General features: G+C 30.6%; 1 long non-coding RNA gene across 1 annotated transcript; it reads right to left on the reverse strand.

Moving 5' to 3' along the window:
* Positions 1–11,758: 11,758 nt before the first annotated feature.
* LOC146722767 (uncharacterized) lies at positions 11,759–12,566 on the reverse strand. Its single transcript, XR_014924955.1, has 2 exons — positions 12,356–12,566; positions 11,759–11,897 (listed from the first exon to the last, which is right to left on the reverse strand). It is a non-coding gene; the product is annotated as an uncharacterized LOC146722767 (long non-coding RNA).
* Between the last annotated feature and the right edge of the window lie 522 nt (positions 12,567–13,088).

Raw genomic sequence — 13,088 nt, forward strand, 5'->3', positions numbered from 1 at the left:
TTGCTTTATTTTAAAAACGTTTATAATATATTTGTCATTAATAACAAAATAAATTCGCAACATTATATATTATTATAGATAGTTTAGTTTATCTGGCCATTTACTAACATGAATAATGACGTATCAATTAAAACTGGACCATGGATATCTTGTACAGTTATGATATAGTTTAGAAAATATTTAGAATAAATAGATATATATAATAAAACCTAAATCTATCTTCTCTCTAAATTAAGTATGTAAGTCAAATAGATTTAAAACGTATATTCAAAAAAGGTAATATAAGGCAAAAGAATTAAATTAGAAAATTAACAAATTTAAGTTAAAATAAAAAGTTGTAATTTAAATGAAAAAAATCAAAGTTAAACCCACACCAAACCCCTGTAATGTCACCCAACAATTACTTAGCGCTGTTTCTCCTTATTATAAGCCCTTTGACTGACGACCACGTCTTAAAACAGGCTGATTAGTAATCGAAATGTGTAATACAGAATATATCACACACGAAGTCGCAAAATCCATCTGTGAAGAGTGAAATGATTGATAGTCAATAAGATCGACCTTATTTTTTCTCAAGAATCAGGCCCTTATTATTTTTTATTCTGTCTGATTTTTTCTTTTGTTTGAACCTCTGGTCCCCTTTTTTATAATAAAAAGTTATAATGAAATAATGCCTGTGGTTTAAAACATCTATCTAGAAACCTCTGATTGCGATCCGGAAAATATGGTTGCTCAAATGCTTTTAAATACATGGCTATGCGGATAAAAAATTTATAGTCCATTATATTGTTGCACCCCCCCCCCTCCTCTGATCAATTAAAACACTTTGAAATTGCTCCCATATCCTAATCACACCACACACCCATTTTTCATACATAATTTCCGATACTTCCGCTAGATTTTTATAACACATATTAATTCTGTAACAATAATCTATTGGTACTCACCAGTCTAGGTTTCTCACAGTAACTATTTTAATAAGATGATATCAAGTAAGGCAACGAAAATTATCAACTTGGCTAAAAATCAATCTTACTTTTTCTTGTTATGATCTCTAGGCGACAGCCCCCTCGCAACTACCACACTGCCGATTGCACTAAAACATCTGTAGCTATTACCCATTGACTTTTTGAAAACCATATTCTAATTGTATTCGACTTACTTTTTCACAATTATTTACTAATCAGCTTCCCCGCGCCCTGTAAATTTCTGTACAATGTATCGTTACGGAAAAATTGTCCTGTTATTAGCTGCACTTTTATTATATTAATTTTAAAATATTCATTAACTTTTATAATTTTTTTATTATTAGAACAAAAAAACATATTATTTATAAATATCGAATTTTATCATATTGGGGATATAATTATAAAAAACCCTTGAGTATAACCTTAATTACTATATATGATATTACAATAAGCAGAACCCATTTACCCAAACATTTTAAAACTACTTTAGGTCGATATATGACATATTTCAGATTTTGATACGATAATGAATAGACAATAGACAAAAATACCTACCAAATAATATCAATCCCTGTGGTCCCTTGTTGCCAGTGTCACATGAAGACGAGGTATATCAGTCATAATGAGGTCAATGATCGATATTTATCAATTTGTTTGCGACATTGAATATCCACTCAACTATACCCTCTTGAAAACCCCACCATATAGTTTGATTTTGCCCTTACCACTTTGCGTGGGGGTGAGACCCGGATTGTGAATATAAAAAAATCTTAAACCCCCCCCATCGGGATAATCGTTTTGTACATATAAGTAATAGGTTAACCCCGGCAACCACAATCTTACATTCTAATTTCATCTTATTTTCTATGGCCCCACTCGGAAACCCCCGTTTGCGTTACACGATGACTATAATCCTGTACTCCCTATTTTTATAAAGAGGACAAGACACCGGCGTTAAGCATGAGCGTTAGGCAAAGCAGGGCCCACACAGGAACACATAAATAATCACAAGGGAACACATACGTGAAAAACAGTACATCCGAAATCTTAATTTTCCCTTCCGTGGTATGTTCCTGTTGCAAACACAGTTCACACCCCACCACACACCCCAATGGAAGCTGGCATGAAGTTATAACGCGAAGATTGCAAAGCATCATCAAAGGAAGAGCAAAGATGAGATGAGGGGGAGAAAACTACCCTACCGGGAACTCGGAGGAAAGCCTAATTTATATAGCAAAACCCACAAGACCAAATCTTGCGTTTACAGCAGCACCTTGAGGGGGGCGTTTCAATGCAAAACCCCGGAAGAAGCATGGATAGCAGCGAAGCACCGCATAGCATATTTATAGGCACATCAAGTCTTGGAATTAACTTCCGCAACATCCAACCCGGACCACCATCACCACTTCCGTCTATGTCGACATCCCGATTGGGGAGGGACACCTTGACAATCCGGAATTATCGGTAACTTGTTTTGCCCTCCTACCTGTTAGCCCAGGACACGGGCCCCCCCACAATTGCGACCTAAATGCAAATAACCCACGACCACCCCACCAAATCAGTCGCTCTATCACTAGGGCGGGGGGGGAATATATGGCGCTTTCTGAAGTAGTAAAATGGGAAAGTAATAAGTAGTCGAGACTTTTAACTCATATGAAAGATAGTACACATAGGGCCAAAGCAACCAGCATAAAATTGTTGACAACCAAGCGCTATAAATTCACAAGGATAATATATATCAGAGAAGGTAAAACATGTGGACATCCGATCCAATTTTTACACAGGGAAGTCTAAGCAAGCAAAGGAGATCTTCGTGCAATACATTCCAACTGATGATAACCCTGCGCGACTTGTTCATGAACCATTGTTGAAAAACAAACTGTCCAAGTGCAAAGAACATTATTAATCAAAGTTAAATTATATAATTTTGTTTATTTTTTTTTGAGTGTGTAATGACTAGGGGGAGTGTTAGATATTATCTTTTTATGTCTAGGTTGGATTTTCTATTAAAGTTAGGATCAATCACACAACAATTTATAACGAGTAAGTGAGTTATTGGGTTACGTTTATGGTGGGGTATTTTGATTGTGGTAATTCTCTGGCCGTTAGGTTTGCACGCTGCGTCTCTACGCGGTATCGGCCTGAGATATATATATTACTTCTCTCTTTCTTTGTTTCTTTGTGTTAGTCAAAGCTTCAATAAAACGCTCGCTCATTAAAAAGCTAAAGACTGAACATCTCTTATCGGACGCAGTCGAACCACCACACTCTAAAACCAACATTGCCACTACCAACATTCTAACTAACTCGCACCTTTGAACCCCCCCACAGCAACGAGCACGTCGGGGGAGTGTCAGTGCGAGGAAGCTCATGACAAACCCAACCAGTTTTATGTACACCACCCCCCCACTCCTACACCCCCCCTCACACCACCCCCCCCTCCCACCACCCCCCCCACACACTGAGAGATACATTTTAAATTGTTTCTCTAATTGCAAAAAAATTTCTGCGTGAGAATGGGAAGATTATATTGGTCACGAGAGTGAAATAAAGACAAGGTACTGTGAGTATGGATTAAAACTGACTATCTTGAGAAAATGAACGTGTTATCTTAGCGATGAGTCCAAGTACAAAACACTGAAAAAAAGATCCGACTAAACAACATAACAATAAGGATTAAACTCTCTCGTTAATCGGGGTGGACAATGATTTAATCGACGGAAGTCGCGTACAAATTTTTAAGAAACCACAAGTGGAGATCTCGACGTTTTTCGAGCTGCCGAAAAAACATGCGAAGAAACTAAAATTTCTAGAATTATTATTCTCAATTTAGGCAAATCCAGCTATATATTTGGCTGATTAACTACATGGGATTCTGGTCAATCAACACAGGGAAATCAAAATCCACCTTAGAGGATGAAAAAAAACGTTGGACGGAAATAACCAGTAAATACTAAATTTAACTTACAATACTTTTTAGATGCATTAGAGTAAATCTTAGAATCAACAAGTTTTTAAATTCAATGACAAGTTTGATGAACAAGTGTTTTGGCAGGCCCGATAGATGGGATCTCTGTTTTCTCCGATTTTGGCGGAATTGAGCACTGATGACTTAGAATCCTAAACTGTTGGATTTCACAATCTCCTCTATATATAGATATGTAGACGACATCATTGTATTTATTCCGGAAGACAAGATTTGAAACAGGTTTCACGGAGTTTTCAATAATTACCACACTCGTTTAAATTTCACACACGAATAGAAAAACAAGGTGTCATTTTTTTTTACTACATAGTGACGATAAATTATAAACATAATGATTATTTGTTAATATTCCAGTATTACCTTCAGTCCTACATATGAATTAACGAGAATTCATTGTAAATTTTACTTAAAGATGTAAACGTCTCTAGTTTACATTTATATTGTTTAGAACTATTTAATTTATTTTTCATATCTTGTGTTTCTGACACAGGATAAGGTGACACTATTTTCAAAATGTGTTCGGAGTCTGAGTTCTAAAATAAATTTATTATAATTTCATAATCTAAATCAACAGAAAACTTATATATTAATAATTAATAGGAGTTCTTTAAAATTTACGTTAAGATGAAATTGCAAACATTGATACAAAAGATATTTTATAAATTAAGTAGGTACTTTATGCAGAATAATAATTTTCTCCAACAAGTTATTTTAGTATAATGCAATATAAATAGAAAAAATTATTAAATATTTAAAAAAAAAGAAAGTACCGGCACATATTAAAGCCATTATTGGCATGAATATGGGCATTAATAAATAACTACACCATTAAATGGCTGAACATTGTTCAAATGTTGGCCGCGCTATAGTTAGCATTTTATCGGACCGACAGTTTCATTCCATAATAATTCTTGATAGGCCAGTTTATGATTGATATTACCGCGTAATATAAGTAACCTGGTAACCAATTTGGGACTAGGCCAATTGTAAAAATGCTATAATGTACCATATATAGGATAAACTCTAATAGTTAACCATATAAGGAAAGGTGAATATCCAAATAGGATATAAAATGTAAATTACTTTTAGATTTAATTAGAAGTATTGTGTTAGTATATAATTAAAGAATAGTTAACGCACCGAAATTTATGATATAAAATATTATTATATTATTTAGGTAAAGTTTATTTGGTAATTTTGAATATATTTTTAAAAAACAGAGGTTGAATATCTATAAATATCGATAGGTCTAAATATAGTATTAGGCGATGTATAAATATAGATAGTCTAAAGATATATTATTTAAGTAGCATATTGTAAATAAAGGATAACGACAACGTCGACCAATGATTTTGCATGTCTAAATATTTTGTTATAATAAATGATATGGAGTGAGTTGGATGAATGAAAAAGAAGTTAAATAAAGTAAAATGAACCCCTCAGGAGTGTTATTGAGTTACGGCGAAATAAATCTTTGATAGAATATGCGAGCATAAATAAACCCATTAGTCAATTAGAATTTACGTAACAGAAAGTGATTTTTATCGCCCATTCAGAATATGTGTCACTAAAAGGAGAAAAATTAAAAAGATATTTTTATCTTAATATAAAGGGTATATTAGCTAACAAGTACGGGGGATCGTAAATCGGCCGAGAGTGCGGAAGTTTGAGCACGAGGCGAGCCGAGTGACAATCCACATGATCAGCCGATTTACGACCCGCACATGTTGGCTACGATATTTTGGTGACCGGTGCGTGGAAAGAGCCCTTTCTAAAATCCCTCAAGGGCGACTTTCCGCGCGTCGGTTGCACAATAACTTTTTTTCTTTCTAACTCTCTTTTGCTGTCACTATCGAAATCAACTTAAAAGGATTATAATATTTTATACAAAAATTATATTATAACATTACTATTCTTATTGCTCATAACACAATATTTTTTTAATTATATTTTTCAATAAAACTTTTATTCCCTGAATATATTTAGAAGTAGTTTCTTTTACTTGAAATATTTCTTATATTAGAGAGAGACATGCTAAGTCATTATATATTATATCATCTTCACAAAAATTCTATCAATAAACGTAAAATAACTTGATACTTTTGACAAATGTAATATATCGAGTACAGTATATCTAAAAGTTACCACAATCAATAAATCAGTATAATTTTCTTATACAATACACATTTTAAAATAATCAAAGGAATAAAAAAATATCCAAAAAAATAGCAAATTTTAGAGACTTTGGACGGTATTCATAGTCCAAGCTTAAAACATCGTCTTAAGATTTTCTTGATTAAGATCGTTCTTGTTTGTATAAGTATGACTTGAGACTTCATGTATTCACAGTTTTATTTAAAATGAGACGATCTTCATAAAGAAATAAGCACTTCTTTTATTTAAGATTTTTTACTGAAGTTAGTGCTTAAGATGATCTGATTTACTTTCAGTAATCTTCGGGATTTTTCTGATGTATCAGCCAATGAAAGGGTGTGTTTAAATATAGAAAATTAACGAGTTGTATGTCTATACCATTTATTCATGTATCAAATTATTGCAGACTCTAAAGTATTGTTAGAAAGTGACTTTTCTGTAAAAAAAAATGTCAAGCAAAAAACATATAGATCCCGAAAAGAATTCTTCCTTAAAAATTTACAAAAATAGCTCCTTGAAAAAAAGTGATACTACAACTGTGGAAAAGACAAAAAGAAAAAGCATGGAATGCAAACGTGCGATGCATATATCATTATTGTTACAAGTAAGGGTAAGAAATATATTTTGTCTAATTAGGATTGTTAAATGCTTAAAATAAAAATGTTAATGAATATCGAAGAAAAAATCTAATATGATATTTGGCGGGTAGATAGTTTCATTGTTAAGCTAGATTTTAAATACGTTTTTAATATTCAAAGCAAGTTAAATTTTAACATTTTAATGTGTATAAATTATACAGAGAAGCCGTTCAATTTAGAAAATTATGGAGTATTTAAAATCAGTACAGAGAAAGGATGGTCCTTACGCAGGAAAAACATGCACTTTATCAACAGGTGGTGGACCTGAACCTAATCTGCAGAGATTGACCCGGACATTGCCGCAATAGCACCAATTTAATGATAATTGCGCCAACATTATTTCATCAAAATTTATCAGATAAAATACTAGAAGGTAATTTCATCTTTATTTTATTATTTATATTATAATAAAAATTGAAAAATAGTAACAATGAATATTTTTCAGAACGACAACAAAGAATATTAATGATTGTATTCCTGACGACAATTAATTGAAAATGTGGAGAGCATAGACTTTATTGATGATCATTTCCAGGAAGTTAATAATGATTCTATTATCACACTTCATACAATGATAAAAATAAATTAATTTTATGGATATTTTCTATTAACATATTTATTTATGAATAAGAATTTAGAATTATGACAATGACAATTGATGTTACAGACTCAAGCAGTAATGAGACTGATGATGCTGAAAAAGAAAATAATCCAGTAATCAATAATTAAAAATAATAATAAAGATAAATTTGTATTGTACGGGTGGAATCGGCAGACCATGATTGTTAATTTTTGCTCTAATCCTTCTTCAATTTTGGTAATATTCCATATAGAAGAATCTTGTTAATCTATAGCGTCTTTTAAATTGTAAAATTATATAAAGGGTTTTAGTAAAAAGTCCATCACCGATGTATCGTTTTCGTACAACGGTCTATCTACTTGAAAATCACGATCCAAGCAATATTTTCAATATCATCATCCTTCTGCCCATTATAATCCATAATATTTAAATATAAGCTTATCTTAAAGTCATGTACGGACTGATCCTTGAAAAATAACCTTACTTTCTAATAACACGATCTATTTGATTCACATAAGGCCATCAAGATTTTGATTATGAATCGACTAAGCTTAAGACGAGAGCAGAAGCATCTTAAAAGACGTTTGTACTTAAGACAGTCCTAAATATAAGAACCGGACTATGGAATACCGTCCTTTATTTTGAAAAATGAGAATTTAAATTTAAAAAGAGTTAGCTAAAATCTTTACTTTCGAAAAAATCCAGTTGTTTTCCGACATATTGTTGACCAAAAATGTCTCTCCAAGTAATTTTACAAAAAATACTGCTATTAAACAGAGTGCCAATAATAATTTAATGGCACTCAGTGGTCGTATACATGTATACGTCTATATTCACAATATAGTTCGGCAGTGCAGCGCGTGGCCTTATATCCTCACTCAGGGAATTCTAACTGCGAGAAAAGACGCCGCGTAGCGGCGAAGGCACGAAGAGGTGCACGACTTTACGGACGGTTTTCCGCGAGTGCTTTCGCGCGCAGTCTTGTCTGGCGGTGGTAATATATGTTACAAGCGTTTTAACTATGAAAATATAATTGTGGCTAAAAGATTCTGAACGCCTTGAGAAAGTCTGTTGTTTTTTTCCTGTTTTATCGTCCAAATGTGATGTTAGATAAACTATAAATCTATTTATTGGCTATACGGATGCTTTTTACCTAAAATTAGACCCAGACTGGATTCACATTGGATAAAATAATATAAGTGAATTTTAGATATCAATTTGGAAGCCTAGTAAACGAGAGTAGTTCATTCTACATTTGCATGTGTACTCAAAATTTTAGGATGAGTTATTCTCATTTACTTTATAATCTCATTGCTTTATAATTGTTACTATATTTGCAAAATATAATTTATATATAAATATAAATTTAACATATATAAGATAGGCAATAAGAGCCAAATCGCGGATGACAGTGCGTTATTCTAAACGAAACTAAATTTTTTCGTTAGAATTAAATACCTGTGCACAAGGCACCAAATTTTTTACTTGGACACGGCCAAGATATAAAATTGGAATAATCTCTACAAGAGATTTTTAATTCCATGTATCCCCTATTCCCCCTAAAGAAATAAAGTGCGAGAGAAAAATATAGATCCGAAGTCGCCGAATCGGGAATTCCCGATTCTGCGACTTCTGGATCTATATTTTTCTCTCGCACTTTATTTCTTTAGGGGAATAGGGGATACATGGAATTAAAAAATCTCTGTAGAGATTATTCCAATTTATATCTTGCCGTGTCCAAGTAAAAAATTTGGTGGCCTTGTGCACAGGTATTTAATTCTAACGAAAAAAATTGTAGTTTCGTTTAGAATAACGCACTGTCATCCGCGATTTGGCTCTTATGCCTATCTATATATGTTAAATTTATATTTATATATTACAGAGCTAGTTAAACTCTTAATAATTTATATATAAATTATATTATAGAAATATATGTATTTATATTAAATTTTTTTATTTGCTATTATACTAAGTAATAACTCACTTAATAAAGTAATAACAACATAAAAAATGTATAATTTAATTTTATTATTATTCGACACATTGTGGATAAAAATTAGAAATTCTAGAAACAAAGGAACATTTTACTTACAGACAAGTGACGCAGTTTACTAAACCTTATATTTATTAACGCTCGTATTTTCATTTCTGATAATAATTATTTCTAATTTGATAATAGATTTGTAATTAGCAGAGAAGTGCGTATATAAGTACAAATATGTTAGAAGAAATTCTGCTAGAAATTCACAGTACAAATACTCTTCTTTCTTCTGCTAGCAAGGAAATGTTATCACTTATCTTCTTATTTACTCCCACATTTTACATGGTAATTTTTTAATCAAGAATTTAATATATTCGTAAATTAACAAATATTCTTAGAAAACTTGACTTCGACGTAACTAGCAAATTTTATTTAATTATTTCACGACGTTTCGACCATTGGTTTGTGGTCCTTTTCAAGTGAATTTTCTACAACAAAATATTTCACAATATTTTAAAAGAGAATCAAATTTAAGTTTAAATTAATAAAATAAATTTAAATTTATAAACAACCCATCAATTAACGAGGTTAACGTAAAATCACACTGGTGTTATTTAAAATCGAAAGTTAAAAGAAAAAAAGGAACACGTCCCCACCGTTTGATGTTGAAAGTTTTAAAAAATTTTAAAAAAGGAACACGGGCCCATCGTTATGATGTTTGTCAAGACTAAATTTGAAACGCGCCAAATAAACAATCTTTATTATTTGTCGTAAATGTTTGTCAAATTCCGGTTGTCTTTTGTAGGGGTTTAAACCCTATTGGGCAGCTTCTTTATGAAGAACATTTCAGCAATCTCTTTCTTTCTTACATTTTTTCTCGTTTTAAAATGGTCGGATTTTCCCAAACAACCCTTATGCCCCAAATCAAAATCGGTGTTTGCTTTTAAAAAAAAAAATGATAGAAATCATGTAATTTAATATGCTGGAATGTTCCTTCACTATAGTGCTAAATGTCTTTTCGTTGTCCAATTTTTGATGCATTCAAATTTTACAATTAATCTTATAATAAATTTGTTTTTAAATCAATTTTATTAATCTTTACCTCGGTTTATCCCTATTCCTTTTGGGGGAACAAAACGAAATTTATGTTAGCATTTTTAAAGGGGACCCCTTTTTTTACTGTCCCCTAAAAAATCTTTAAAGTATGGGGGGGGGGAATACATAATCTTATCTTGGCCAATTCACATTAACTTAATCTAATCATTAGTCAAAAATCGGTATATCCGCATTGTAATCGTACATTCCTGTTGTTATTCAGTAAATAATTCTTTATTTACATACTTATTAAAATATGATCCGGAACAATTTAATTAAAAAGGTCTACAATCTCATATTCGATTTAAATTGTTCGTTAAAATAAAAATTTCAGGGCTATAAATTGTAAATTCGCATTAATTTTGTACTTAAAAGGATGATCGAAAAAAAAATTGATGTATCGTCAGAACATGTAGGTTTCTAAACCAATTAGTTGGCACTTTATTCCCATTGCGGAAACTGTAGAATTTAAAAAAAATTAATAGAAGAATTGGTCTCTATTTCATGGTGTAGTAAATTTTAAACGTTCATGATATTATTAAGTACTTAAAATTTCCATTTATTTTAGGAAAACTAGGGTAATACAAAAATGTTCGTCCACTATATAAAAAAGGTCTGAAACTTTAAAAACTTAACGAATTTAAAAAATTTGTTTCCAAGGTCATCCTTACCAATCAGCTAAATTCGGTGATAGAGGGGATCCCATAGGGTTCCATAAATCGTTCATAGTACTGCTCGTTAAAATTGAAAACTAGTTAGAGTAAACAACAAGTAACACAAGTAAGTATTACATCAATTAGTATAGAAAACTGTGCAAAATTAACATTAGTTTTAGGACTTATGTCACTTCCAACGACTTTCAATTGCAGAACAAAAACTAAAAAATCTTTGAATATGTGTAAAACAACGACAAACACTAATGGGATGGGAACTCCCATAAGTATATGTACATAGCATGCAGAATGCATAGGTGATAAAAATAATATATACTATTAAATTATATATTATTAAATTATACTATTAAATTATATAATGTAAACATTCAAAATAATGTAAAATAGCAAAGTATTGTAATTGTAAATAAATAGCAATTAATGTATATAATATTAATATTTGAATGAAAAAAATATATAATTAAATAACTCGATTTAAAATAAAATAATATATAATAAAATAACTTATATTGATTAATATTGATAAACATTTATATCAATAAAAAAGATGCAATTGAATAAAAACTAATAACTTTTTAGGTTTATTTAACTACATATTTTTGTTACTAGATGCAAATGTTCATCGTTAGACATAACCACTTCATAAGTATAATTATTACAGATATTTGTATAAATTACTTACCACTTTTGATGAAACAGCAGTTTTTAATGAATTGTAACACAGGGAACAGCTTCGAAGCCAAATTAAATCAAACTCGCTAACCAACCAATTTAGGCAAGCGTTGATTTCTATCAATGTTCTGCAAAGAGCCTGGAGTATGCTGTAAAACAAGATATTTAAAATACATTAATATCGACACATATAATATTATTTCAATACATTAAATATCATGTTCATTATAAATAGCAATAAACATTACATCTAATTAAATAATATGCAATTAAACAGAGTTATAAGAACCAATAACTAGCTTTTATGAATCTGTTTCACTGCATATTTTCTTTATTAAAAATTATCGAAATTTGCACATAATTATAGTTTATAATTTAAATGAATAAAATGCTAATTCATCCAACTTAAAATGTAACAAAATAGGATATATATGAATAATTTATATTGGCACGTGGAGCATAACCTATTTTTTGGACAACAGTTTTGTAAAATTTAGAACAAATATTAATAAAAAAGAATATTATAAATCAATTTACTTTCACATTGTGTAAAAAATCCATATTTAGTATATATTAGATGATTATTTATAAAGACAGAAACGATTACCTTTGATATAAATTAGCCGCCAAAATTCCGTTGATGAACAGCAAACCGGAAAGAGCTTTCTTCTCAGCAACACATACGTACACACACAGGACACGGAAATACTTGTTGCGCGGCAAAATTTAAAAGTGATGCTTATTACAAAATATGTTATATAACATTTAAATAATGCTAACGCAACGCTTGTTATATAACATGTTATATTTTTATTTTATTATTGTTATATTGTTATAACTAGAAAATACCAAAAAAATATAACAGTTTTAAAATACAGTTAAATTGTTGTTACAAAAGAAAATTATGTAACATCAACATTAATAATTTATAACTTCTGTTATATTACGTGTTACTTGTAGATTATATAATAATTATAATCTGTGTTTGCTGGGTACATACTACTGATACCGCGCGAATACGAAAGATCTGACGCGCATTTTTACGTACATAATATATCGGAATATTTGATAAAAAAATATATACATAAAATATATGATATATATATATGAATATATATATATATATATATATATATATATATATACATACATACATACATACATACATACATATATATATACCATATATATATTTTTATCATATATTTTATACATGTGATAACACATGTAATTTTTTTGTAATACCAGTAACGAAAGTTCCAATTTCGATTGCTGTTTAGCGTGCGGAAAATGAATTTCTCAACGATTCAATGTATGCCTTATTTTACCGCACAGGTTCG

The sequence above is a fragment of the Nylanderia fulva genome, unplaced genomic scaffold (assembly GCF_048542155.1).
Source record: "Nylanderia fulva isolate GAGA-0341 unplaced genomic scaffold, ASM4854215v1 Scaffold275, whole genome shotgun sequence".
NCBI lineage: Eukaryota > Metazoa > Arthropoda > Insecta > Hymenoptera > Formicidae > Nylanderia > Nylanderia fulva.